Below are 27,923 nucleotides of genomic sequence, written 5' to 3' on the forward strand. Positions count from 1 at the left end.
TGGGATTCAGAGCAGACCATGCTACCCACATTCTGATATATACTTGCCCAATGAGTATCTGATAGGGTACCAATATTCTCTTCCCATTTTGTTTTACTACTATGTTTCATGCCATCATAAAAACTACTTGACAAGTATCTATAAATTTTTGAAAGTGGTTTTTTCTTCCCTTTTATATTACCCCAGAATTCCACTGTATGGTGCTTTTCTACCTTTAAATATTGGGGGTCATTTACTAAGGGCCCAATTCGCGTTTTCCCGACGTGTTCCCCGAATATTTCCGATTTGCGCCGATTGTACCTGAATTGCCCCAGGATTTTGGCGCACGTGATCGGATTGTGGCGCATCAGCGCTGGCATGCGCGCGATGGAAATCGGGGGCGTGGCCGAGCGAAAACCCGACGTATTCGGAAAAACCACCGCATTTAAGAACGGTGGACTTTTTTCCCGCATTTTTCCCGAATATTTCCTCTTTGCGCTGTATTTCACGGGATTGTGGCGCACGTGATCGATTTTTGGCGCAATCGCGCCGATTTTCGTGCGACAGAAATCGGGGGGCGTGGCCACCGGACAACCCGAAGGATTCGGAAAAACCTCAGAATTTAAAAAGCCATTTGTGTCGCAAGATCAAGCACTCACATACACCAGAAAAAAGCAGGTGAACTCCGGCGGACCTCGGCGCAGCAGCGACACCTGGTGAATATCGGCGCACGGACCTTAGTGAATCCCAGCAGAACCCGAATCAGCGTCGGAGAACCTGCCGCTGGATCGCGACTGGACCGGGTAAGTAAATGTGCCCCAGAATGTTCTGCCTTCTCCATCAGCACATCCTCTAGTTCTTTATGGGCTATTTTATATTTGTCATAGTTCTCATTATTCGGCATGATTCTGATTGTGTCGCATAGGATAACCAGAGCATAGATTGTGTAATAGTGATAATAACTTGGAAGTGACATTTCTAAATCCCAGACGACCCCTTTAATAGCTGTGATATCTCTTCCTATATACTGTACAGGTCCAGGATTCTCTTCCACCTGATCCAAATAACTTGTTTTCGGATAACTGACCTGACTTGTGATGAATGTCGTATGATGCGGAATAATACAATATCTATGTCCTCGTTATTTACTCTACATCATGTGACCTACAGTCTAGACGTGTTCATGGGAAGAATAAACAGAAGATGGTGTTTACTGCTCAGTCATTAATGTAGATTCATGGCCCCGCCCCCGAGTAGCTGCTATATTAACCCCCGTATAAGCCTCCCATATAGGTGTCAGCCCTCGTCTATCCAGCATCTCCGGGAGCACAGGGTATGATGGGGATTTCTGCTTTATCTGGTCTTTGTTATATTTCTGTACCTTGTACTTTAGCACAGGACACTTTTATATGATTATATCCTGTGCAGGTTCATTCTATATGTTATTCATTTCTATCATTTACCAATATATTTCTGCTGCTCCTTCTGTCTGAGTAATATACAGATACAGGAGGGGGAGGGGGGTTTATATGTTCTCCATGAAGATCGGGACAGACCGGTGTAATCTCTCCCCGACCTTCCAACAAACGTTACAGGAATCTTTAGATCATTGTGTGAATATGAGGGATAACTCTGTATCTGTGTATTATGTGACGTGTCATCTCCCATCTGCCGGCTCTGTCTGTCACGTCTGGAAGTTTACAATCCATTCATTGCTGGTGAGTGGAGGCAGAACTGCTGGGACTCCCCCTCCCCCCTGACTACAAGGTTTCTAGTTTTCACTTTACTCCTGATCCAAGCAAAGTTTTCTGAAAAGTTACTGAACATTAATGTCTTGGCCTTAGTCAGTTATTTTATCTAAACTCATAAACAGACGGGAATAAAACCTCAAAAATTAACATTTTCTAATCTTTTCAAGTTTTAGTGTGTTATCAAAATTGACAGAACTAACATGGATTTCCTGAAGAATTCTCTTTTCCTTATACTGTTCCTCGGATTAGTATCTCTCTCCTGGGGTGAAGAAGAGTAAGTACTCACTATACTCCCATATGTTACCTCTACTACACTATTTTATTGAGTGGCACCTTTACCCCTGCTGTGCAATAACCCTCATCTGCTCCTGTACTCTGCCTCTCCTCTGCTCCTGTATTCTGCATCTCCTCTGCTCCTGTATTCTGCATCTCCTCTGCTCCTGTATTCTGCCTTTCCTCTGCTCCTGTACTCTGCCTCTCCTCTGCTCCTGTATTCTGCCTCTCCTCTGCTCCTGCACTCTGCCTCTCCTCTCCTCTCCTCTGCTCCTGCATTCTGCCTCTCCTCTGCTCCTGTATTCTGCCTTTCCTCTGCTCCTGTACTCTGCCTCTCCTCTGCTCCTGTATTCTGCCTTTCCTCTGCTCCTGCATTCTGCCTCTCCTCTGCTCCTGTATTCTGCCTCTTCTCTTCTCTGCTCCTGTACTCTGCCTCTCCTCTGCTCCAGTGCTCTGCCTCTCCTCTGCTCCTGTACTCTGCCTCTCCTCTGCTCCTGTACCCTACCTGTCCTCTGCTCCTGTACTCTGCCTCTCCTCTGCTCCTGTACTCTGCCTCTCCTCTGCTCCTGTATTCTGCCTCTCCTCTGCTGCTGTACTCTGCCTCTCCTCTGCTCCTGTATTCTGCCTCTCCTCTGCTTCTGTATTCTGCCTCTCCTCCGTTCCTGTACTCTGCCTTTCCTCTGCTCCTGTATTCCGCCTCTCCTCTGCTCCTGTGTTCTGCCTCTCCCCTGCTACTTTACTCTGCCTCTATTCTGCTCCTGTATTCTGTCTCTCCTCTGCTCCGGTATTCTGCCTCTCTTCTGCTCCTGTATTCTGCCTCTTCTCAGCTCTTGTACTCTGCCTCTCCTCTGCTCCTGTATTCTGCATCTCTTCTGCTTCTGTACTCTGCCTCTCCTCTGCTCCTGTATTCTGCCTCTCCTCTGCTCCTGTATTCTGCCTCTCCTCTTCTCCTGTACTCTGCCTCTCCTCTGCTCCTGTATTCTGCCTCTCCTCTGCTCCTGTATTCTGCCTCTCCTCTGCTCCTGTATTCTGCCTCTCCTCTGCTCCTGTACTCTGCCTCTCCTCTGCTCCTGTACTCTGCCTCTCCTCTGCTCCTGTACTCTGCCTCTCCTCTGCTCCTATATTCTGCCTCTCCTCTGCTGCTGTACTCTGCCTCTCCTCTGCTCCTGTATTCTGCCTCTCCTCTGCTCCTGTATTCTGCCTCTCCTCCGTTCCTGTACTCTGCCTTTCCTCTGCTCCTGTTCTCTGCCTCTCCTCTGCTCCTGTGTTCTGCCTCTCCCCTGCTACTGTACTCTGCCTCTCCTCTGCTCCTGTATTCTGTCTCTCCTCTGCTCCGGTATTCTGCCTCTCTCCTGCTCCTGTATTCTGCCTCTTCTCAGCTCTTGTACTCTGCCTCTCCTCTGCTCCTGTATTCTGCATCTCTTCTGCTTCTGTACTCTGTCTCTCCTCTGCTTCTGTACTCTGCCTCTCCTCTTCTCCTGTATTCTGCCTCTTCTCTCCTCTGCTCCTGTACTCTGCCTCTCCTCTGCTCCTGTACTCTGCCTCTTCTCTGCTCCTGCACTCTGCTTCTCCTCTCCTCTGCTCCTGCATTCTGCCTCTCCTCTGCTCCTGTATTCTGCCTCTCCTCTGCTCCATTACTCTGCCTCTCCTCTGCTCTTGTATTCTGCCTTTCCTCTGCTCCTGCATTCTGCCTATCCTCTGCTACTGTACTCTGCCTCTCCTCAGCTACTGCACTCTGCCTCTCCACTGCTCCTGCACTCTGCCTCTCCTCTGCTCCTGCACTCTGCCTCTCCTCTGCTCCTGCATTCTGCCTCTCCTCTGCTCCTGTACTCTGCCTCTCCACTGCTCCTGTATTCTGCCTCTCCTCTGCTCCTGTACTCTGCCTCTCCACTGCTCCTGTATTCTGCCTCTCCTCTGCTGCTGTACTCTGCCTCTCCTCTGCTCCTGTTCTCTGCCTCTCCTCTGCTCCTGTATTCTGTCTCTCCTCTGCTCCTGTACTCTGCCTCTCCTCTGCTCCTGTATTCTGCCTCTCCTCTGCTCCTGTATTCTGCCTCTCCTCTGCTCCTGTATTCTGCCTCTCCTCTGCTCCTGTACTCTGCCTCTCCTCTGCTCCAGTACTCTGCCTCTCCTCTGCCCCTGTATTCTGCCTCTCCTCTCCTCTGCTCCTGTATTCTGCCTCTCCTCTGCTCCTGTACTCTGCCTCTCCTCTGCTCCTGTACTCTGCCTCTCCACTGCTCCTGTATTCTGCCTCTCCTCTGCTCCTGTACTCTGCCTCTCCACTGCTCCTGTATTCTGCCTCTCCTCTGCTGCTGTACTCTGCCTCTCCTCTGCTCCTGTTCTCTGCCTCTCCTCTGCTCCTGTATTCTGTCTCTCCTCTGCTCCTGTACTCTTCCTCTCCTCTGCTCCTGTATTCTGCCTCTCCTCTGCTCCTGTATTCTGCCTCTCCTCTGCTCCTGTATTCTGCCTCTCCTCTGCTCCTGTACTCTGCCTCTCCTCTGCTCCAGTACTCTGCCTCTCCTCTGCCCCTGTATTCTGCCTCTCCTCTCCTCTGCTCCTGTATTCTGCCTCTCCTCTGCTCCTGTACTCTGCCTCTCCTCTGTTCCTGTACTCTGCCTCTCCACTGCTCCTGTATTCTGCCTCTCCTCTGCTCCTGTACTCTGCCTCTCCTCTGCTCCTGCATTCTGCCTCTCCTCTGCTCCTGTACTCTGCCTCTCCACTGCTCCTGTATTCTGCCTCTCCTCTGCTCCTGTACTCTGCCTCTCCACTGCTCCTGTATTCTGCCTCTCCTCTGCTGCTGTACTCTGCCTCTCCTCTGCTCCTGTTCTCTGCCTCTCCTCTGCTCCTGTATTCTGTCTCTCCTCTGCTCCTGTACTCTGCCTCTCCTCTGCTCCTGTATTCTGCCTCTCCTCTGCTCCTGTATTCTGCCTCTCCTCTGCTCCTGTATTCTGCCTCTCCTCTGCTCCTGTACTCTGCCTCTCCTCTGCTCCAGTACTCTGCCTCTCCTCTGCCCCTGTATTCTGCCTCTCCTCTCCTCTGCTCCTGTATTCTGCCTCTCCTCTGCTCCTGTACTCTGCCTCTCCTCTGCTCCTGTACTCTGCCTCTCCTCTGCTCAAGTTTTCTGCAAGATCTGTAAGAATTGATTAACTTGCAATATAGTATTTATGATTTATTTCTTGCTGAATGTCATGTTTAACATCCACAATCTTCTTTTACAGGAAAAGAGATGAGAAGGAGGACATTGAAAAAAGGATGGTTTATGGGTAAAATAATAATAGATTTCTGCTAGAATTACATAAATTAAGAATAAATAATGTTTCCAAATGAAAAAACATAATAATGCTTTCCTCTACTTTGTCTAAACTCTGCTCCTGTACTTTGCCTCTCCTCTGCTACTGTACTCTGCCTCTCCTGTGCTCCTGTATTCTACCTCTCCTCTGCTCCTGTACTCTGCCTCTCCTCTGCTCCTGTATTCTGCCTCTCCTCTGCTCCTGTACTCTGCCTCTCCCCTGCTACTGTATTTTGTCTCTCCTCTGCTCCTGTATTCTGTCTCTTCTCTGCTCCGGTATTCTGCCTCTCTCGTGCTCCTGTATTCTGCCTCTTCTCAGCTCTTGTACTCTGCCTCTCCTCTGCTTCTGTACTCTGCCTCTCCTCTGCTCCTGCACTCTGCCTCTCCTCTCCTCTGCTGCTGTACTCTGCCTTTCCTCTGCTGCTGTACTCTGCCTCTCCTCTGCTCCTGTACTCTGCCTCTCCTCTGCTCCTGTACTCTGCCTCTCCTCTGCTCCTGTACTCTGCCTCTCCTCTGCTCCTGTACTCTGCCTCTCCTCTGCTCCTGTACTCTGCCTCTCCTCTCCTCTGCTCCTGTACTCTGCCTCTCCTCTGCTCCTGTACTCTGCCTCTCCTCTCCTCTGCTCCTGTACTCTGCCTCTCCTCTGCTGCTGCACTCTGCCTCTCCTCTCCTCTGCTCCTGTACTCTGCCTCTCCTCTGCCCCTGTACTCTGCCTCTCCTCTGCTCCTGTACTCTGCCTCTCCTCTGCTCCTGTATTCTGCCTCTCCTTTGCTCCGGTACTGTGCCTCTCCTCTGCTGCTGTACTCTGCCTCTCCTCTGCTCTTGTATTCTGCCTTTCCTCTGCTCCTGCATTCTGCCTATCCTCTGCTCCTGTACTCTGCCTCTCCTCTGCTCCTGTACTCTGCCTCTCCTCTGCTCCTGTACTCTGCCTCTCCTCTGCTCCTGTACTCTGCCTCTCCTCTGCTCCTGTATTCTGCCTCTCCTCTGCTCCTGTATTCTGCCTCTCCTCTCCTCTGCTCCTGTATTCTGCCTCTCCTCTGCTCCTGTATTCTGCCTCTCCTCCGTTCCTGTACTCTGCCTTTCCTCTGCTCCTGTTCTCTGCCTCTCCTCTGCTCCTGTGTTCTGCCTCTCCCCTGCTACTGTACTCTGCCTCTCCTCTGCTCCTGTATTCTGTCTCTCCTCTGCTCCGGTATTCTGCCTCTCTCCTGCTCCTGTATTCTGCCTCTTCTCAGCTCTTGTACTCTGCCTCTCCTCTGCTCCTGTATTCTGCATCTCTTCTGCTTCTGTACTCTGTCTCTCCTCTGCTTCTGTACTCTGCCTCTCCTCTTCTCCTGTATTCTGCCTCTTCTCTCCTCTGCTCCTGTACTCTGCCTCTCCTCTGCTCCTGTACTCTGCCTCTTCTCTGCTCCTGCACTCTGCTTCTCCTCTCCTCTGCTCCTGCATTCTGCCTCTCCTCTGCTCCTGTATTCTGCCTCTCCTCTGCTCCATTACTCTGCCTCTCCTCTGCTCTTGTATTCTGCCTTTCCTCTGCTCCTGCATTCTGCCTATCCTCTGCTACTGTACTCTGCCTCTCCTCAGCTACTGCACTCTGCCTCTCCACTGCTCCTGCACTCTGCCTCTCCTCTGCTCCTGCACTCTGCCTCTCCTCTGCTCCTGCATTCTGCCTCTCCTCTGCTCCTGTACTCTGCCTCTCCACTGCTCCTGTATTCTGCCTCTCCTCTGCTCCTGTACTCTGCCTCTCCACTGCTCCTGTATTCTGCCTCTCCTCTGCTGCTGTACTCTGCCTCTCCTCTGCTCCTGTTCTCTGCCTCTCCTCTGCTCCTGTATTCTGTCTCTCCTCTGCTCCTGTACTCTGCCTCTCCTCTGCTCCTGTATTCTGCCTCTCCTCTGCTCCTGTATTCTGCCTCTCCTCTGCTCCTGTATTCTGCCTCTCCTCTGCTCCTGTACTCTGCCTCTCCTCTGCTCCAGTACTCTGCCTCTCCTCTGCCCCTGTATTCTGCCTCTCCTCTCCTCTGCTCCTGTATTCTGCCTCTCCTCTGCTCCTGTACTCTGCCTCTCCTCTGCTCCTGTACTCTGCCTCTCCACTGCTCCTGTATTCTGCCTCTCCTCTGCTCCTGTACTCTGCCTCTCCACTGCTCCTGTATTCTGCCTCTCCTCTGCTGCTGTACTCTGCCTCTCCTCTGCTCCTGTTCTCTGCCTCTCCTCTGCTCCTGTATTCTGTCTCTCCTCTGCTCCTGTACTCTTCCTCTCCTCTGCTCCTGTATTCTGCCTCTCCTCTGCTCCTGTATTCTGCCTCTCCTCTGCTCCTGTATTCTGCCTCTCCTCTGCTCCTGTACTCTGCCTCTCCTCTGCTCCAGTACTCTGCCTCTCCTCTGCCCCTGTATTCTGCCTCTCCTCTCCTCTGCTCCTGTATTCTGCCTCTCCTCTGCTCCTGTACTCTGCCTCTCCTCTGTTCCTGTACTCTGCCTCTCCACTGCTCCTGTATTCTGCCTCTCCTCTGCTCCTGTACTCTGCCTCTCCTCTGCTCCTGCATTCTGCCTCTCCTCTGCTCCTGTACTCTGCCTCTCCACTGCTCCTGTATTCTGCCTCTCCTCTGCTCCTGTACTCTGCCTCTCCACTGCTCCTGTATTCTGCCTCTCCTCTGCTGCTGTACTCTGCCTCTCCTCTGCTCCTGTTCTCTGCCTCTCCTCTGCTCCTGTATTCTGTCTCTCCTCTGCTCCTGTACTCTGCCTCTCCTCTGCTCCTGTATTCTGCCTCTCCTCTGCTCCTGTATTCTGCCTCTCCTCTGCTCCTGTATTCTGCCTCTCCTCTGCTCCTGTACTCTGCCTCTCCTCTGCTCCAGTACTCTGCCTCTCCTCTGCCCCTGTATTCTGCCTCTCCTCTCCTCTGCTCCTGTATTCTGCCTCTCCTCTGCTCCTGTACTCTGCCTCTCCTCTGCTCCTGTACTCTGCCTCTCCTCTGCTCAAGTTTTCTGCAAGATCTGTAAGAATTGATTAACTTGCAATATAGTATTTATGATTTATTTCTTGCTGAATGTCATGTTTAACATCCACAATCTTCTTTTACAGGAAAAGAGATGAGAAGGAGGACATTGAAAAAAGGATGGTTTATGGGTAAAATAATAATAGATTTCTGCTAGAATTACATAAATTAAGAATAAATAATGTTTCCAAATGAAAAAACATAATAATGCTTTCCTCTACTTTGTCTAAACTCTGCTCCTGTACTTTGCCTCTCCTCTGCTACTGTACTCTGCCTCTCCTGTGCTCCTGTATTCTACCTCTCCTCTGCTCCTGTACTCTGCCTCTCCTCTGCTCCTGTATTCTGCCTCTCCTCTGCTCCTGTACTCTGCCTCTCCCCTGCTACTGTATTTTGTCTCTCCTCTGCTCCTGTATTCTGTCTCTTCTCTGCTCCGGTATTCTGCCTCTCTCGTGCTCCTGTATTCTGCCTCTTCTCAGCTCTTGTACTCTGCCTCTCCTCTGCTTCTGTACTCTGCCTCTCCTCTGCTCCTGCACTCTGCCTCTCCTCTCCTCTGCTGCTGTACTCTGCCTTTCCTCTGCTGCTGTACTCTGCCTCTCCTCTGCTCCTGTACTCTGCCTCTCCTCTGCTCCTGTACTCTGCCTCTCCTCTGCTCCTGTACTCTGCCTCTCCTCTGCTCCTGTACTCTGCCTCTCCTCTGCTCCTGTACTCTGCCTCTCCTCTCCTCTGCTCCTGTACTCTGCCTCTCCTCTGCTCCTGTACTCTGCCTCTCCTCTCCTCTGCTCCTGTACTCTGCCTCTCCTCTGCTGCTGCACTCTGCCTCTCCTCTCCTCTGCTCCTGTACTCTGCCTCTCCTCTGCCCCTGTACTCTGCCTCTCCTCTGCTCCTGTACTCTGCCTCTCCTCTGCTCCTGTATTCTGCCTCTCCTTTGCTCCGGTACTGTGCCTCTCCTCTGCTGCTGTACTCTGCCTCTCCTCTGCTCTTGTATTCTGCCTTTCCTCTGCTCCTGCATTCTGCCTATCCTCTGCTCCTGTACTCTGCCTCTCCTCTGCTCCTGTACTCTGCCTCTCCTCTGCTCCTGTACTCTGCCTCTCCTCTGCTCCTGTACTCTGCCTCTCCTCTGCTCCTGTATTCTGCCTCTCCTCTGCTCCTGTATTCTGCCTCTCCTCTCCTCTGCTCCTGTATTCTGCCTCTCCTCTGCTCCTGTATTCTGCCTCTCCTCCGTTCCTGTACTCTGCCTTTCCTCTGCTCCTGTTCTCTGCCTCTCCTCTGCTCCTGTGTTCTGCCTCTCCCCTGCTACTGTACTCTGCCTCTCCTCTGCTCCTGTATTCTGTCTCTCCTCTGCTCCGGTATTCTGCCTCTCTCCTGCTCCTGTATTCTGCCTCTTCTCAGCTCTTGTACTCTGCCTCTCCTCTGCTCCTGTATTCTGCATCTCTTCTGCTTCTGTACTCTGTCTCTCCTCTGCTTCTGTACTCTGCCTCTCCTCTTCTCCTGTATTCTGCCTCTTCTCTCCTCTGCTCCTGTACTCTGCCTCTCCTCTGCTCCTGTACTCTGCCTCTTCTCTGCTCCTGCACTCTGCTTCTCCTCTCCTCTGCTCCTGCATTCTGCCTCTCCTCTGCTCCTGTATTCTGCCTCTCCTCTGCTCCATTACTCTGCCTCTCCTCTGCTCTTGTATTCTGCCTTTCCTCTGCTCCTGCATTCTGCCTATCCTCTGCTACTGTACTCTGCCTCTCCTCAGCTACTGCACTCTGCCTCTCCACTGCTCCTGCACTCTGCCTCTCCTCTGCTCCTGCACTCTGCCTCTCCTCTGCTCCTGCATTCTGCCTCTCCTCTGCTCCTGTACTCTGCCTCTCCACTGCTCCTGTATTCTGCCTCTCCTCTGCTCCTGTACTCTGCCTCTCCACTGCTCCTGTATTCTGCCTCTCCTCTGCTGCTGTACTCTGCCTCTCCTCTGCTCCTGTTCTCTGCCTCTCCTCTGCTCCTGTATTCTGTCTCTCCTCTGCTCCTGTACTCTGCCTCTCCTCTGCTCCTGTATTCTGCCTCTCCTCTGCTCCTGTATTCTGCCTCTCCTCTGCTCCTGTATTCTGCCTCTCCTCTGCTCCTGTACTCTGCCTCTCCTCTGCTCCAGTACTCTGCCTCTCCTCTGCCCCTGTATTCTGCCTCTCCTCTCCTCTGCTCCTGTATTCTGCCTCTCCTCTGCTCCTGTACTCTGCCTCTCCTCTGCTCCTGTACTCTGCCTCTCCACTGCTCCTGTATTCTGCCTCTCCTCTGCTCCTGTACTCTGCCTCTCCACTGCTCCTGTATTCTGCCTCTCCTCTGCTGCTGTACTCTGCCTCTCCTCTGCTCCTGTTCTCTGCCTCTCCTCTGCTCCTGTATTCTGTCTCTCCTCTGCTCCTGTACTCTTCCTCTCCTCTGCTCCTGTATTCTGCCTCTCCTCTGCTCCTGTATTCTGCCTCTCCTCTGCTCCTGTATTCTGCCTCTCCTCTGCTCCTGTACTCTGCCTCTCCTCTGCTCCAGTACTCTGCCTCTCCTCTGCCCCTGTATTCTGCCTCTCCTCTCCTCTGCTCCTGTATTCTGCCTCTCCTCTGCTCCTGTACTCTGCCTCTCCTCTGTTCCTGTACTCTGCCTCTCCACTGCTCCTGTATTCTGCCTCTCCTCTGCTCCTGTACTCTGCCTCTCCTCTGCTCCTGCATTCTGCCTCTCCTCTGCTCCTGTACTCTGCCTCTCCACTGCTCCTGTATTCTGCCTCTCCTCTGCTCCTGTACTCTGCCTCTCCACTGCTCCTGTATTCTGCCTCTCCTCTGCTGCTGTACTCTGCCTCTCCTCTGCTCCTGTTCTCTGCCTCTCCTCTGCTCCTGTATTCTGTCTCTCCTCTGCTCCTGTACTCTGCCTCTCCTCTGCTCCTGTATTCTGCCTCTCCTCTGCTCCTGTATTCTGCCTCTCCTCTGCTCCTGTATTCTGCCTCTCCTCTGCTCCTGTACTCTGCCTCTCCTCTGCTCCAGTACTCTGCCTCTCCTCTGCCCCTGTATTCTGCCTCTCCTCTCCTCTGCTCCTGTATTCTGCCTCTCCTCTGCTCCTGTACTCTGCCTCTCCTCTGCTCCTGTACTCTGCCTCTCCTCTGCTCAAGTTTTCTGCAAGATCTGTAAGAATTGATTAACTTGCAATATAGTATTTATGATTTATTTCTTGCTGAATGTCATGTTTAACATCCACAATCTTCTTTTACAGGAAAAGAGATGAGAAGGAGGACATTGAAAAAAGGATGGTTTATGGGTAAAATAATAATAGATTTCTGCTAGAATTACATAAATTAAGAATAAATAATGTTTCCAAATGAAAAAACATAATAATGCTTTCCTCTACTTTGTCTAAACTCTGCTCCTGTACTTTGCCTCTCCTCTGCTACTGTACTCTGCCTCTCCTGTGCTCCTGTATTCTACCTCTCCTCTGCTCCTGTACTCTGCCTCTCCTCTGCTCCTGTATTCTGCCTCTCCTCTGCTCCTGTACTCTGCCTCTCCCCTGCTACTGTATTTTGTCTCTCCTCTGCTCCTGTATTCTGTCTCTTCTCTGCTCCGGTACTCTGCCTCTCTTCTGCTCCTGTACTCTGCCTCTCCTCTGCTCCTGCACTATGCCTCTCCTCTCCTCTGCTCCTGCATTCTGCCTCTCCTCTCCTTTGCTCCTGTACTCTGCCTCTCCTCTTCTCCTGTACTCTGCCTCTCCTCTGCTCCTGCACTATGCCTCTCCTCTCCTCTGCTCCTGCACTCTGCCTCTCCTCTCCTCTGCTCCTGTACTCTGCCTCTCCTCTGCTCCTGTACTCTGCCTCTCCTCTGCTCCTGCACTATGCCTCTCCTCTCATCTGCTCCTGCATTCTGCCTCTCCTCTGCTCCTGTATTCTGCATCTCCTCTGCTCCTGTACTCTGCCTATCCTCTGCTCCTGTATTCTGCCTCTCATTTGCTCTGTTACTGTGCATCTCCTCTGCTGCTGTACTCTGACTCTCCTCTGCTCCTGTATTCTGCCTCTCTCCTGCTCCTGTATTCTGCCTCTTCTCAGCTCTTGTACTCTGCCTCTCCTCTGCCCCTGTATTCTGCCTCTCCTCTGCTCCTGCACTCTGCCTCTCCTCTCCTCTGCTCCTGTACTCTGCCTCTCCTCTGCTCCTGTACTCTGCCTCTCTTCTGCTCCTGTACTCTGCCTCTCCTCTGCTCCTGCACTATGCCTCTCCTCTCCTCTGCTCCTGCATTCTGCCTCTCCTCTCCTTTGCTCCTGTACTCTGCCTCTCCTCTTCTCCTGTACTCTGCCTCTCCTCTGCTCCTGCACTATGCCTCTCCTCTCCTCTGCTCCTGCACTCTGCCTCTCCTCTCCTCTGCTCCTGTACTCTGCCTCTCCTCTGCTCCTGTACTCTGCCTCTCCTCTGCTCCTGCACTATGCCTCTCCTCTCATCTGCTCCTGCATTCTGCCTCTCCTCTGCTCCTGTATTCTGCATCTCCTCTGCTCCTGTACTCTGCCTCTCCTCTGCTCCTGTACTCTGCCTCTCCTCTGCTCCTGTACTCTGCCTCTCCTCTGCTCCTGTACTCTGCCTCTCCTCTGCTCCTGTACTCTGCCTCTCCTCTCCTCTGCTCCTGTACTCTGCCTCTCCTCTGCTGCTGCACTCTGCCTCTCCTCTCCTCTGCTCCTGTACTCTGCCTCTCCTCTGCCCCTGTACTCTGCCTCTCCTCTGCTCCTGTACTCTGCCTCTCCTCTGCTCCTGTATTCTGCCTCTCCTTTGCTCCGGTACTGTGCCTCTCCTCTGCTGCTGTACTCTGCCTCTCCTCTGCTCTTGTATTCTGCCTTTCCTCTGCTCCTGCATTCTGCCTATCCTCTGCTCCTGTACTCTGCCTCTCCTCTGCTCCTGTACTCTGCCTCTCCTCTGCTCCTGTACTCTGCCTCTCCTCTGCTCCTGTACTCTGCCTCTCCTCTGCTCCTGTATTCTGCCTCTCCTCTGCTCCTGTATTCTGCCTCTCCTCTGCCCCTGTACTATGCCTCTCCTCTCCTCTGCCCCTGTACTCTGCCTCTCCTCTCCTCTGCTCCTGTACTCGGACTCTCCTCTGCCCCTGTTCTCTGCCTCTCCTCTGCTCCTGTACTCTGCCTCTCCTCTGCTCAAGTTTTCTGCCAGATCTGTAAGAATTGATTAACTTGCAATATAGTATTTATCATACATTACTTGCTGAATGTCATGTTTAATATCCACAATCTTCTTTTACAGGAAAAGAGATGAGGAAACTGAAAAAAGGATGGTTTATGGGTAAAATAATAACAGATTTCTGCTAGAATTACATAAATTAAGAATAAATAATGTTTCCAAATGAAAAAACATAATAATGCTTTCCTCTACTTTGTCTAAACTCTGCTCCCGTAATTTGCCTCTCCTCTGCTACTGTTCTCTGCCTCTCCTGTGCTCCTGTATTCTACCTCTCCTCTCCTCTGCTCCTGTACTCTGCCTCTCCTCTGCTCCATTACTCTGCCTCTCCTCTGCTCCTGTACTCTGCCTCTCCTTTGCTCCTGTACTCTGCCTCTCCTCTGCTTCTGTATTCTGCCTTTCCTCTGCTCCTGCATGCTGCCTCTCCTCTCCTCTGCTCCTGTACTCTGCCTCTCCTCTGCTCCTGTACTCTGCCTCTCCTCAGCTCCTGTACTCTGCCTCTCCTCAGCTCCTGTACTCTGCCTCTCCTCAGCTCCTGTACTCTGCCTCTCCTCTGCTCCTGCACTCTGCCTCTCCTCTCCTCTGCTCCTGTACTGTGCCTCTCCTCTGCTCCTGTTCTCTGCCTCTCCTCTGCGCCTGTACTCTGCCTCTCCTCTGCGCCTGTACTCTGCCTCTCCTCTGCTCCTGTACTCTGCCTCTCCTCTGCTCCTGTGTTCTGCCTCTCCCCTGCTACTGTACTCTGCCTCTTCTCAGCTCCTGCACTCTGCCTCTCCTCTGCTCCTGCACTCTGCCTCACCTCTCCTCTGCTCCTGTACTCTGCCTCTCCTCTGCTCCTGTACTCTGCCTCTCCTCTGCTCCTGTACTCTGCCACTCCTCTGCTTCTGTATTCTGCCTCTCCTCTGCTCCTGTATTCTGCCTCTCCTGTGCTCCTGTATTCTGCCTCTCATCTGCTCTTGTATTCTGCCTTTCCTCTGCTCCTGCATTCTGCCTCTTCTCTGCTCCTGTATTCTGCCTCTCCTCTGCTTCTGTATTCTGCCTCTCCTCCGTTCCTGCACTCTGCCTTTCCTCTGCTCCTGTACTCTGCCTTTCCTCTGCTCCTGTACTCTGACTCTCCTCTGCTCCTGTATTCTGCCTCTCTCCTGCTCCTGTATTCTGCCTCTTCTCAGCTCTTGTACTCTGCCTCTCCTCTGCCCCTGTATTCTGCCTCTCCTCTGCTCCTGCACTCTGCCTCTCCTCTCCTCTGCTCCTGTACTCTGCCTCTCCTCTGCTCCTGTACTCTGCCTCTCTTCTGCTCCTGTACTCTGCCTCTCCTCTGCTCCTGCACTATGCCTCTCCTCTCCTCTGCTCCTGCATTCTGCCTCTCCTCTCCTTTGCTCCTGTACTCTGCCTCTCCTCTTCTCCTGTACTCTGCCTCTCCTCTGCTCCTGCACTATGCCTCTCCTCTCCTCTGCTCCTGCACTCTGCCTCTCCTCTCCTCTGCTCCTGTACTCTGCCTCTCCTCTGCTCCTGTACTCTGCCTCTCCTCTGCTCCTGCACTATGCCTCTCCTCTCATCTGCTCCTGCATTCTGCCTCTCCTCTGCTCCTGTATTCTGCATCTCCTCTGCTCCTGTACTCTGCCTATCCTCTGCTCCTGTATTCTGCCTCTCATTTGCTCTGTTACTGTGCATCTCCTCTGCTGCTGTACTCTGACTCTCCTCTGCTCCTGTATTCTGCCTCTCTCCTGCTCCTGTATTCTGCCTCTTCTCAGCTCTTGTACTCTGCCTCTCCTCTGCCCCTGTATTCTGCCTCTCCTCTGCTCCTGCACTCTGCCTCTCCTCTCCTCTGCTCCTGTACTCTGCCTCTCCTCTGCTCCTGTACTCTGCCTCTCTTCTGCTCCTGTACTCTGCCTCTCCTCTGCTCCTGCACTATGCCTCTCCTCTCCTCTGCTCCTGCATTCTGCCTCTCCTCTCCTTTGCTCCTGTACTCTGCCTCTCCTCTTCTCCTGTACTCTGCCTCTCCTCTGCTCCTGCACTATGCCTCTCCTCTCCTCTGCTCCTGCACTCTGCCTCTCCTCTCCTCTGCTCCTGTACTCTGCCTCTCCTCTGCTCCTGTACTCTGCCTCTCCTCTGCTCCTGCACTATGCCTCTCCTCTCATCTGCTCCTGCATTCTGCCTCTCCTCTGCTCCTGTATTCTGCATCTCCTCTGCTCCTGTACTCTGCCTCTCCTCTGCTCCTGTACTCTGCCTCTCCTCTGCTCCTGTACTCTGCCTCTCCTCTGCTCCTGTACTCTGCCTCTCCTCTGCTCCTGTACTCTGCCTCTCCTCTCCTCTGCTCCTGTACTCTGCCTCTCCTCTGCTGCTGCACTCTGCCTCTCCTCTCCTCTGCTCCTGTACTCTGCCTCTCCTCTGCCCCTGTACTCTGCCTCTCCTCTGCTCCTGTACTCTGCCTCTCCTCTGCTCCTGTATTCTGCCTCTCCTTTGCTCCGGTACTGTGCCTCTCCTCTGCTGCTGTACTCTGCCTCTCCTCTGCTCTTGTATTCTGCCTTTCCTCTGCTCCTGCATTCTGCCTATCCTCTGCTCCTGTACTCTGCCTCTCCTCTGCTCCTGTACTCTGCCTCTCCTCTGCTCCTGTACTCTGCCTCTCCTCTGCTCCTGTACTCTGCCTCTCCTCTGCTCCTGTATTCTGCCTCTCCTCTGCTCCTGTATTCTGCCTCTCCTCTGCCCCTGTACTATGCCTCTCCTCTCCTCTGCCCCTGTACTCTGCCTCTCCTCTCCTCTGCTCCTGTACTCGGACTCTCCTCTGCCCCTGTTCTCTGCCTCTCCTCTGCTCCTGTACTCTGCCTCTCCTCTGCTCAAGTTTTCTGCCAGATCTGTAAGAATTGATTAACTTGCAATATAGTATTTATCATACATTACTTGCTGAATGTCATGTTTAATATCCACAATCTTCTTTTACAGGAAAAGAGATGAGGAAACTGAAAAAAGGATGGTTTATGGGTAAAATAATAACAGATTTCTGCTAGAATTACATAAATTAAGAATAAATAATGTTTCCAAATGAAAAAACATAATAATGCTTTCCTCTACTTTGTCTAAACTCTGCTCCCGTAATTTGCCTCTCCTCTGCTACTGTTCTCTGCCTCTCCTGTGCTCCTGTATTCTACCTCTCCTCTCCTCTGCTCCTGTACTCTGCCTCTCCTCTGCTCCATTACTCTGCCTCTCCTCTGCTCCTGTACTCTGCCTCTCCTTTGCTCCTGTACTCTGCCTCTCCTCTGCTTCTGTATTCTGCCTTTCCTCTGCTCCTGCATGCTGCCTCTCCTCTCCTCTGCTCCTGTACTCTGCCTCTCCTCTGCTCCTGTACTCTGCCTCTCCTCAGCTCCTGTACTCTGCCTCTCCTCAGCTCCTGTACTCTGCCTCTCCTCAGCTCCTGTACTCTGCCTCTCCTCTGCTCCTGCACTCTGCCTCTCCTCTCCTCTGCTCCTGTACTGTGCCTCTCCTCTGCTCCTGTTCTCTGCCTCTCCTCTGCGCCTGTACTCTGCCTCTCCTCTGCGCCTGTACTCTGCCTCTCCTCTGCTCCTGTACTCTGCCTCTCCTCTGCTCCTGTGTTCTGCCTCTCCCCTGCTACTGTACTCTGCCTCTTCTCAGCTCCTGCACTCTGCCTCTCCTCTGCTCCTGCACTCTGCCTCACCTCTCCTCTGCTCCTGTACTCTGCCTCTCCTCTGCTCCTGTACTCTGCCTCTCCTCTGCTCCTGTACTCTGCCACTCCTCTGCTTCTGTATTCTGCCTCTCCTCTGCTCCTGTATTCTGCCTCTCCTGTGCTCCTGTATTCTGCCTCTCATCTGCTCTTGTATTCTGCCTTTCCTCTGCTCCTGCATTCTGCCTCTTCTCTGCTCCTGTATTCTGCCTCTCCTCTGCTTCTGTATTCTGCCTCTCCTCCGTTCCTGCACTCTGCCTTTCCTCTGCTCCTGTACTCTGACTCTCCTCTGCTCCTGTATTCTGCCTCTCTCCTGCTCCTGTATTCTGCCTCTTCTCAGCTCTTGTACTCTGCCTCTCCTCTGCCCCTGTATTCTGCCTCTCCTCTGCTCCTGCACTCTGCCTCTCCTCTCCTCTGCTCCTGTACTCTGCCTCTCCTCTGCTCCTGTACTCTGCCTCTCTTCTGCTCCTGTACTCTGCCTCTCCTCTGCTCCTGCACTATGCCTCTCCTCTCCTCTGCTCCTGCATTCTGCCTCTCCTCTCCTTTGCTCCTGTACTCTGCCTCTCCTCTTCTCCTGTACTCTGCCTCTCCTCTGCTCCTGCACTATGCCTCTCCTCTCCTCTGCTCCTGCACTCTGCCTCTCCTCTCCTCTGCTCCTGTACTCTGCCTCTCCTCTGCTCCTGTACTCTGCCTCTCCTCTGCTCCTGCACTATGCCTCTCCTCTCATCTGCTCCTGCATTCTGCCTCTCCTCTGCTCCTGTATTCTGCATCTCCTCTGCTCCTGTACTCTGCCTATCCTCTGCTCCTGTATTCTGCCTCTCATTTGCTCTGTTACTGTGCATCTCCTCTGCTGCTGTACTCTGACTCTCCTCTGCTCCTGTATTCTGCCTCTCTCCTGCTCCTGTATTCTGCCTCTTCTCAGCTCTTGTACTCTGCCTCTCCTCTGCCCCTGTATTCTGCCTCTCCTCTGCTCCTGCACTCTGCCTCTCCTCTCCTCTGCTCCTGTACTCTGCCTCTCCTCTGCTCCTGTACTCTGCCTCTCCTCTGCTCCTGTACTCTGCCTCTCTTCTGCTCCTGTACTCTGCCTCTCCTCTGCTCCTGCACTATGCCTCTCCTCTCCTCTGCTCCTGCATTCTGCCTCTCCTCTCCTTTGCTCCTGTACTCTGCCTCTCCTCTTCTCCTGTACTCTGCCTCTCCTCTGCTCCTGCACTATGCCTCTCCTCTCCTCTGCTCCTGCACTCTGCCTCTCCTCTCCTCTGCTCCTGTACTCTGCCTCTCCTCTGCTCCTGTACTCTGCCTCTCCTCTGCTCCTGCACTATGCCTCTCCTCTCATCTGCTCCTGCATTCTGCCTCTCCTCTGCTCCTGTATTCTGCATCTCCTCTGCTCCTGTACTCTGCCTCTCCTCTGCTCCTGTACTCTGCCTCTCCTCTGCTCCTGTACTCTGCCTCTCCTCTGCTCCTGTACTCTGCCTCTCCTCTGCTCCTGTACTCTGCCTCTCCTCTCCTCTGCTCCTGTACTCTGCCTCTCCTCTGCTGCTGCACTCTGCCTCTCCTCTCCTCTGCTCCTGTACTCTGCCTCTCCTCTGCCCCTGTACTCTGCCTCTCCTCTGCTCCTGTACTCTGCCTCTCCTCTGCTCCTGTATTCTGCCTCTCCTTTGCTCCGGTACTGTGCCTCTCCTCTGCTGCTGTACTCTGCCTCTCCTCTGCTCTTGTATTCTGCCTTTCCTCTGCTCCTGCATTCTGCCTATCCTCTGCTCCTGTACTCTGCCTCTCCTCTGCTCCTGTACTCTGCCTCTCCTCTGCTCCTGTACTCTGCCTCTCCTCTGCTCCTGTATTCTGCCTCTCCTCTGCTCCTGTATTCTGCCTCTCCTCTGCCCCTGTACTATGCCTCTCCTCTCCTCTGCCCCTGTACTCTGCCTCTCCTCTCCTCTGCTCCTGTACTCGGACTCTCCTCTGCCCCTGTTCTCTGCCTCTCCTCTGCTCCTGTACTCTGCCTCTCCTCTGCTCAAGTTTTCTGCCAGATCTGTAAGAATTGATTAACTTGCAATATAGTATTTATCATACATTACTTGCTGAATGTCATGTTTAATATCCACAATCTTCTTTTACAGGAAAAGAGATGAGGAAACTGAAAAAAGGATGGTTTATGGGTAAAATAATAACAGATTTCTGCTAGAATTACATAAATTAAGAATAAATAATGTTTCCAAATGAAAAAACATAATAATGCTTTCCTCTACTTTGTCTAAACTCTGCTCCCGTAATTTGCCTCTCCTCTGCTACTGTTCTCTGCCTCTCCTGTGCTCCTGTATTCTACCTCTCCTCTCCTCTGCTCCTGTACTCTGCCTCTCCTCTGCTCCATTACTCTGCCTCTCCTCTGCTCCTGTACTCTGCCTCTCCTTTGCTCCTGTACTCTGCCTCTCCTCTGCTTCTGTATTCTGCCTTTCCTCTGCTCCTGCATGCTGCCTCTCCTCTCCTCTGCTCCTGTACTCTGCCTCTCCTCTGCTCCTGTACTCTGCCTCTCCTCAGCTCCTGTACTCTGCCTCTCCTCAGCTCCTGTACTCTGCCTCTCCTCAGCTCCTGTACTCTGCCTCTCCTCTGCTCCTGCACTCTGCCTCTCCTCTCCTCTGCTCCTGTACTGTGCCTCTCCTCTGCTCCTGTTCTCTGCCTCTCCTCTGCGCCTGTACTCTGCCTCTCCTCTGCGCCTGTACTCTGCCTCTCCTCTGCTCCTGTACTCTGCCTCTCCTCTGCTCCTGTGTTCTGCCTCTCCCCTGCTACTGTACTCTGCCTCTTCTCAGCTCCTGCACTCTGCCTCTCCTCTGCTCCTGCACTCTGCCTCACCTCTCCTCTGCTCCTGTACTCTGCCTCTCCTCTGCTCCTGTACTCTGCCTCTCCTCTGCTCCTGTACTCTGCCACTCCTCTGCTTCTGTATTCTGCCTCTCCTCTGCTCCTGTATTCTGCCTCTCCTGTGCTCCTGTATTCTGCCTCTCATCTGCTCTTGTATTCTGCCTTTCCTCTGCTCCTGCATTCTGCCTCTTCTCTGCTCCTGTATTCTGCCTCTCCTCTGCTTCTGTATTCTGCCTCTCCTCCGTTCCTGCACTCTGCCTTTCCTCTGCTCCTGTACTCTGACTCTCCTCTGCTCCTGTATTCTGCCTCTCTCCTGCTCCTGTATTCTGCCTCTTCTCAGCTCTTGTACTCTGCCTCTCCTCTGCCCCTGTATTCTGCCTCTCCTCTGCTCCTGCACTCTGCCTCTCCTCTCCTCTGCTCCTGTACTCTGCCTCTCCTCTGCTCCTGTACTCTGCCTCTCTTCTGCTCCTGTACTCTGCCTCTCCTCTGCTCCTGCACTATGCCTCTCCTCTCCTCTGCTCCTGCATTCTGCCTCTCCTCTCCTTTGCTCCTGTACTCTGCCTCTCCTCTTCTCCTGTACTCTGCCTCTCCTCTGCTCCTGCACTATGCCTCTCCTCTCCTCTGCTCCTGCACTCTGCCTCTCCTCTCCTCTGCTCCTGTACTCTGCCTCTCCTCTGCTCCTGTACTCTGCCTCTCCTCTGCTCCTGCACTATGCCTCTCCTCTCATCTGCTCCTGCATTCTGCCTCTCCTCTGCTCCTGTATTCTGCATCTCCTCTGCTCCTGTACTCTGCCTATCCTCTGCTCCTGTATTCTGCCTCTCATTTGCTCTGTTACTGTGCATCTCCTCTGCTGCTGTACTCTGACTCTCCTCTGCTCCTGTATTCTGCCTCTCTCCTGCTCCTGTATTCTGCCTCTTCTCAGCTCTTGTACTCTGCCTCTCCTCTGCCCCTGTATTCTGCCTCTCCTCTGCTCCTGCACTCTGCCTCTCCTCTCCTCTGCTCCTGTACTCTGCCTCTCCTCTGCTCCTGTACTCTGCCTCTCTTCTGCTCCTGTACTCTGCCTCTCCTCTGCTCCTGCACTATGCCTCTCCTCTCCTCTGCTCCTGCATTCTGCCTCTCCTCTCCTTTGCTCCTGTACTCTGCCTCTCCTCTTCTCCTGTACTCTGCCTCTCCTCTGCTCCTGCACTATGCCTCTCCTCTCCTCTGCTCCTGCACTCTGCCTCTCCTCTCCTCTGCTCCTGTACTCTGCCTCTCCTCTGCTCCTGTACTCTGCCTCTCCTCTGCTCCTGCACTATGCCTCTCCTCTCATCTGCTCCTGCATTCTGCCTCTCCTCTGCTCCTGTATTCTGCATCTCCTCTGCTCCTGTACTCTGCCTATCCTCTGCTCCTGTATTCTGCCTCTCCTTTGCTCTGTTACTGTGCATCTCCTCTGCTGCTGTACTCTGCCTCTCCTCTGCTCCTGTATTTTGCCTCTCCTCCGTTCCTGTACTCTGCCTTTCCTCTGCTCCTGTACTCTGCCTCTCCTCTGCTTCTGTACTCTGCCTCTCCTCTCCTCTGCTCCTGTACTCTGCCTCTCCTCTGCTCCTGTACTCTGCCTCTCCTCAGCTCCTGTACTCTGCCTCTCCTCTGCTCCTGCACTCTGCCTCTCCTCTGCTCCTGTACTCTGCCTCTCCTCTGCTCCTGTACTCTGCCTCTCCTCTGCTCCGGCATTCTGCCTCTCCTATCCTCTTCTCCTGTACTCTGCCTCTCCTCTGCTCCTGTACTCTGCCTCTCCTCTGCTCCTGCACTATGCCTCTCCTCTCCTCTTGCATTCTGCCTCTCCTCTGCTCCTGTATTCTGCATCTCCTCTGCTCCTGTATTCTGCCTTTCCTCTCCTCCTGTACTCTGCCTCTCCTCTGCTCCTGTACTATGCCTCTCCTCAGCTCCTGTACTCTGCCTCTCCTCTGCTCCTGCACTCTGCCTCTCCTCTCCTCTGCTCCTGTACTCTGCCTCTCCTCTGCTCCTGTACTCTGCCTCTCCTCTGCTCCTGCATTCTGCCTCTCCTATCCTCTTCTCCTGTACTCTGCCTCTCCTCTGCTCCTCTACTCTGCCTCTCCTCTGCTCCTGCACTATGACTCTCCTCTCCTCTGCTCCTGCATTCTGCCTCTCCTCTGCTCCTGTATTCTGCATCTCCTCTGCTCCTGTATTCTGCCTCTCCTTTGCTCTGGTACTGTGCATCTCCTCTGCTGCTGTACTCTGCCTCTCCTCTGCTCCTGTACTTTGCCTCTCCTCCGTTCCTGTACTCTGCCTTTCCTCTGCTCCTGTACTCTGCCTCTCCTCTGTTCCTGTGTTCTGCCTCTCCCCTGCTACTGTACTCTGCCTCTCCTCTGCTCCTGTATTTTGTCTTTCCTCTGCTCCTGTATTCTGTCTCTCCTCTGCTCCGGTATTCTGCCTCTTCTCAGCTCTTGTACTCTGCCTCTCCTCTGCTTCTGTACTCTGCCTCTCCTCTGCTCCTGTACTCTGCCTCTCCTCTGCTCCTGTACTCTGCCCCTCCTCTGCTCCTGTACTCTGCCTCTCCTCTGCCCCTGTAATCTGCCTCTCCTCTGCTCCTGTATTCTGCCTCTCCTCTGCCCCTGTACTCTGCCTCTCCTCTGCTCCTGTGTTCTGCCTCTCCTCTGCTCCTGTACTCTGCCTCTCCTCTGCTCCTGTACTCTGCCTCTCCTCTGCTTCTGTATTCTGCCTCTCCTCTGCTCCTGTATTCTGCCTCTCCTCTGCTCCTGTACTCTGCCTCTCCTCTGCTCCTGTACTCTGCCTCTCCTCTGCTCCTGTACTCTGCCTCTCCTCTGCTCCTGTACTCTGCCTCTCCTCTGCTCCTGTATTCTGCCTCTCCTCTGCTCCTGTATTCTGCCTCTCCTCTGCCCCTGTTCTCTGCCTATCCTCTGCTCCTGTACTCTGCCTCTCCTCTGCTCTAGTTTTCTGCCAGATCTGTAAGAATTGATTAACTTGCAATATAGTATTTATCATACATCACTTGCTGAATGTCATGTTTAACATCCACAATCTTCTTTTACAGGAAAAGAGATGAGGAAGAGGAAACTGTAAAAAGGATGGTTTATGGGTAAAATAATAAAAGATTTCTGCTAGAATTACATACATTAAGAATAAATAATGTTTCCAAATTAAAAAACATAATAATGCTTTCCTCTACTTTGTCTAAACTCTGCTCCTGTACTCTGCCTCTCCTCTGCTACTGTTCTCTGCCTCTCCTGTGCTCCTGTATTCTGCCTCTCCTCTGCTCCTGTACTCTGCCTCTCCTGTGCTCCTGTATTCTACCTCTCCTCTGCTCCTGTACTCTGCCTCTCCTCTGCTCCTGTACTCTGCCTCTCCTCTGCTCCTGTACTCTGCCTCTCCTCTGCTCCTGTACTCTGCCTCTCCTCTACACCTGTATTCTGCCTCTCCTCTGCTCCTGTATTCTGCCTCTCCTCTGCTACTGTTCTCTGCCTCTCCTGTGCTCCTGTATTCTACCTCTCCTCTCCTCTGCTCCTGTACTCTGCCTCTCCTCTGCTCCTTTACTCTGCCTCTCCTCTGCTCCTGTATTCTGCCTCTCCTCTGCTGCTGTACTCTGCCTCTCCTCTGCTCGATTACTCTGCCTCTCCTCTTCTCTGCTCCTGTACTCTGCCTCTCCTCTGCTCCTGTACTCTGCCTCTCCTCTGCTCCTGTATTCTACCTCTCCTCTGCTCCTGTACTCTGCCTCTCCTCTGCTCCTGTACTCTGCCTCTCCTCTGTGAACTTGGTGAAACATATAGCTTCAGGTCCAGCACACAGCGATGAGTAAAAAAGTATATTCTTTATTGATCCAAGGGGTAAAACCGCACACAGGAAAAACACAGCAAGCGTCACAGACCGACGCGTTTCGACACAGCAGTGTCTTTGTCAAGGTCTACATAAAAAGTGAGCGGACATTCTATTTATACTGGTCATACATAGAGAGCCATCCCCTTCCTGATGGGAAACACCCATCACGTGATCGGAGAGGTTCGTAGCACACTCATAAGTCACGCCCATTAAGGCTAAAAAACTTTTTTAACTTAGGAAAATGTAAAAAATGAAAAACACGCTGATATTATGGAAACGTAATTACAAACAATGCCATTATGAATATGCAACATAAATCGTCAGTTAATATCTAAATAGAGTGAATATTCATACATAATGCCGAGTTAATTCAAGGGCGGCACTGACAGTAATAATAACAAATACAGAGTATAATCTTGTAGAAAAGAAAGCATGGAAACCTGTTATACATATAGGGGCAGATTTACTTACCCGGTCCGTTCGCGATCCAGCGGCGCATTCTCTGCGCTGGATTCGGGTCCGGCCGGGATTTAATAAGGTAGTTCCTCCGCCGTCCACCAGGTGGCGCTGCTGCGCTGAAAAGCATCTAAACGCGCTGGAGTTCACCGGCTCGGGCTAAGTGAAGGTAAGCGCATCCCGAGCCACACATTTTCCGTTCTTAAATGCGGCGTTTTTTTTGAATACGTCGGGTTTTCGATCGGCCACGCCCCCCCAATTTCTGTCGCGTGCAAGCCGGCGCCGATGCGCCACAATCCGATCGCATGCGCCACAATCCCGGGGCAATTCGGGTCCAATCGGCGCAAATCGGAAATATTCGGGTAACACGTCGGGAAAACGCGAATCGGGCCCTTAGTAAATGACCCCCATTTTCTCTGGTGGTCTCCCCCCCTCAATGGGTGATTAACTCTCTCAATAGCTTGCCATTTAAATCCTGCGCAGCTTTTATTATGAATATCTCTGAAGTGTCGTGAAACCGCAGATACATTGTATGCATTATTGGAAACATCAGATAGGTGTCTACGTAACCTAGTCTTCAGGGGACCTGTAGTGCAGCCAACATATTGAACCCTACATAGTGTGCAAGAAATAATGTACACCACATGGGCGGTGTTACAATTGATATACGATTTAACAGTATGTTGTTGCCCTGTAGAGTATGATAACATTTTGTTCCCTGGTGTAACATGAGAACACATCTTGCATATCCTGTGGCCACATTTATGGTTCCCTGGATACGAAAGCCAAGGAGAAATCTTGACATTCTTGTTCTGATACAAACTAGGAGAAAGTTGATTACCCAAGGTTGGAGCTCTTCTAGGGATGAATCTGACTCCATTTTTTACTAAGTTGTATAGTTCTGGATCTTGTGTAAGAATTGGGAGATTTTTCCTAACTATACCTTTGATAATGTTGAACTGTCTACTAAAAGTCGTGCTGAAAGTAAGTTGAGTACTGCCCTGGAAGTCTTTTCTGTCTCTGTCAATATTACGGAGTAAGTCAGATCTGTTAACCTGTTTAATGCGTTTCTCCGCTTTTTTGATTACATCTTTTTGATACCCCCTACTCTGAAGTCTATGTGACAGAAACTGGGTCTCTGCCTCAAAAACATGGTTATCGGAACACTTCTTTTTGGTTCTAACTAACTCCCCATAGGGGATGTTGTATTTAACATGAGAGGGATGGCATGAAGTAGCCAAAAGTATAGAATTCCCTGCAGTCACTTTCCGGTAGGGAACGACCTGAACATGTTCCTGTGCCCCTCTAAGTTCAATGTCCAGAAACGGGACGCTCTTTCCCCCCCAAAAAAAATACGTGAAGGTGAGATTCATGTCATTAAGATTCAGGTAGAGGGCAAACTCCTGGAAGAGAGATTCAGTGTCGGCCCACACCCACACCAGGTCGTCTATATATCTACCCAACCACCTAATAGACGCCCGGTGCGGGTTGGCGGCCTCTCCCGTACTCTGCCTCTCCTCTGCTCCTGTACTCTGCCTCTCATCTGCTCCTGTACTCTGCCTCTCCTCTGCTCCTGTATTCTGCCTCTCCTCTGCTCCTGTACTCTGACTCTCCTCTGCTGCTGTATTCTGCCTCTCCTCTGCTCCTGTACTCTGCCTCTCCTCTGCTCCTGTACTCTGACTCTCATCTACTCCTGTATTCTGCCTCTCCTCTGCTCCTGTACTCTGCCTCTCCTCTTCTGCTGCACTCTGCCTCTCCTCTGCTCCTGTATTCTGCCTCTCCTCTGCTCATGTATTCTGCCTCTCCTCTGCTCCTGTATTCTGCCTCTCCTCTGCCCCTGTATTCTGCCTCTCCTCTGCTCCTGTATTCTGCCTCTCCTCTCCTCTGCTCCTGTACTCTGCCTCTCCTCTGCCCCTGTACTCTGCCTCTCCTCTGCTCCTGTACTCTGCCTCTTCTCTGCTCCTGTACTCTGCCTCTCCTCTGCTCCTGTACTCTGCCTCTCCTCTGCTCAAGGCTTCTGCCAGATCTGTAAGAATTGATTAACTTGCAATATAGTATTTATCATACATTACTTGCTGAATGTCATGTTTAACATCCACAATCTTCTTATACAGGAAAAGAGAGGAGGAAAAGGACATTGAAAAAAGGATGGTTTATGGGTAAAATAATAACAGATTTCTGCTAGAATTACATAAATTAAGAATAAATAATGTTTCCAAATTAAAAAACATAATAATGCTTTCCTCTACTTTGTCTAAACTCTGCTCCTGTATTCTGCCTCTCCTCTGCTACTGTTCTCTGCCTCTCCTGTGCTCCTGTATTCTGCCTCTCCTCTGCTCCTGTACTCTGCCTCTCCTCTGCTCCATTACTCTGCCTCTCCTCTGCTTCTGTATTCTGCCTCTCCTCTGCTCCTGTACTCTGCCTCTCCTCAGCTTCTGCACTCTGCCTCTCCTCAGCTCCTGCACTCTGCCTCTCCTCTGCTCCTGTACTCTGCCTCTCCTCTGCTGCTGTACTCTGCCTCTCCTCTGCTCCTGTATTCTGCCTCTCCTCTGCTCCTGTATTCTGCCTCTCCTCCGTTCCTGTACTCTGCCTTTCCTTTGCTCCTGTACTCTGCCTTTCCTCTGCTCCTGTACTCTGCCTCTCCTCTGCTCCTGTGTTCTGCCTCTCCCCTGCTACTGTACTCTGCCTCTTCTCTGCTCCTGTATTCTGCCTCTCCTCTGCTCCTGTATTCTGCCTCTCCTCCGTTCCTGTACTCTGCCTTTCCTCTGCTTCTGTACTCTGCCTCTACTCTGCTCCTGTGTTCTGCCTCTCCTCTGGTCCTGTACTCTGCCTCTCCTCTGTTCCTGTATTCTGCCTCTCCTTGGCTCCTGTATTCTGCCTCTCTTCTGCTCCTGTTCTCTGCCTCTCCTCTGCTCCTGTACTCTGCCTCTCCTCTGCTCCTGTGTTCTGCCTCTCCTCTGCTCCTGTATTCTGCCTCTCCTCTGCTCCTGTACTCTGCCTCTCCTCTGCTTCTGTACTCTGCCTCTCCTCTCCTCTGCTCCTGTACTCTGCCTCTCCTCTGCTCCTGTACTCTGCCTCTCCTCTGCTCCTGTATTCTGACTCTCCTTGGCTACTGTACTCTGCCTCTCTTCTGCTCCTGTTCTCTGCCTTTCCTCTGCTCCTGTACTCTGCCTCTCCTCTCCTCTGCTCCTGTACTCTGCCTCTCCTCTGCTCCTGTACTCTGCCTCTCCTCTGCTCCTGTACTCTGCCTCTCCTCTGCTGCTGTATTCTGTCTCTCCTCTGCTCCTGTACTCTGCCTCTCCTCTGCTCCTGTATTCTGCCTCTCCTCTGCTCCTGTATTCTGCCTCTCCTCTGCTCATGTATTCTGCTTCTCCTCTGCTCCTGTACTCTGCCTCTCCTCTGCTCCTGTATTCTGCCTCTCCTCTGCTCCTGTGCTCTGCCTCTCCTCTGCTCCTGTCAGACACATAGGAATTAGTTGTAGTACTATATAGTATATATGACACATGACTTCCTATTTGTCCTATTTACCATCCATCATCTTCTTATACAGGAAATGAGGAAGAGGAGGAGACGATGCGATGATGATCGCTGAGTGATGTGATGTTCCTTACATGGAGAAGCATAATTATTACTTGTTATGCCATAAATATAATAAAGAACATTACCCTCTA

The 27,923-nt window shown here is 52.1% G+C and overlaps 1 long non-coding RNA gene across 1 annotated transcript; it reads left to right on the forward strand.

Moving 5' to 3' along the window:
• Positions 1–1,195: 1,195 nt before the first annotated feature.
• On the forward strand, positions 1,196–27,923 carry LOC140126030 (uncharacterized). Its single transcript, XR_011854750.1, has 4 exons — positions 1,196–1,312; positions 1,898–2,004; positions 26,367–26,411; positions 27,803–27,923. It is a non-coding gene; the product is annotated as an uncharacterized lncRNA (long non-coding RNA).

Source organism: Engystomops pustulosus, chromosome 4, assembly GCF_040894005.1.
Source record: "Engystomops pustulosus chromosome 4, aEngPut4.maternal, whole genome shotgun sequence".
Classification (NCBI taxonomy): Eukaryota; Metazoa; Chordata; class Amphibia; order Anura; family Leptodactylidae; genus Engystomops; species Engystomops pustulosus.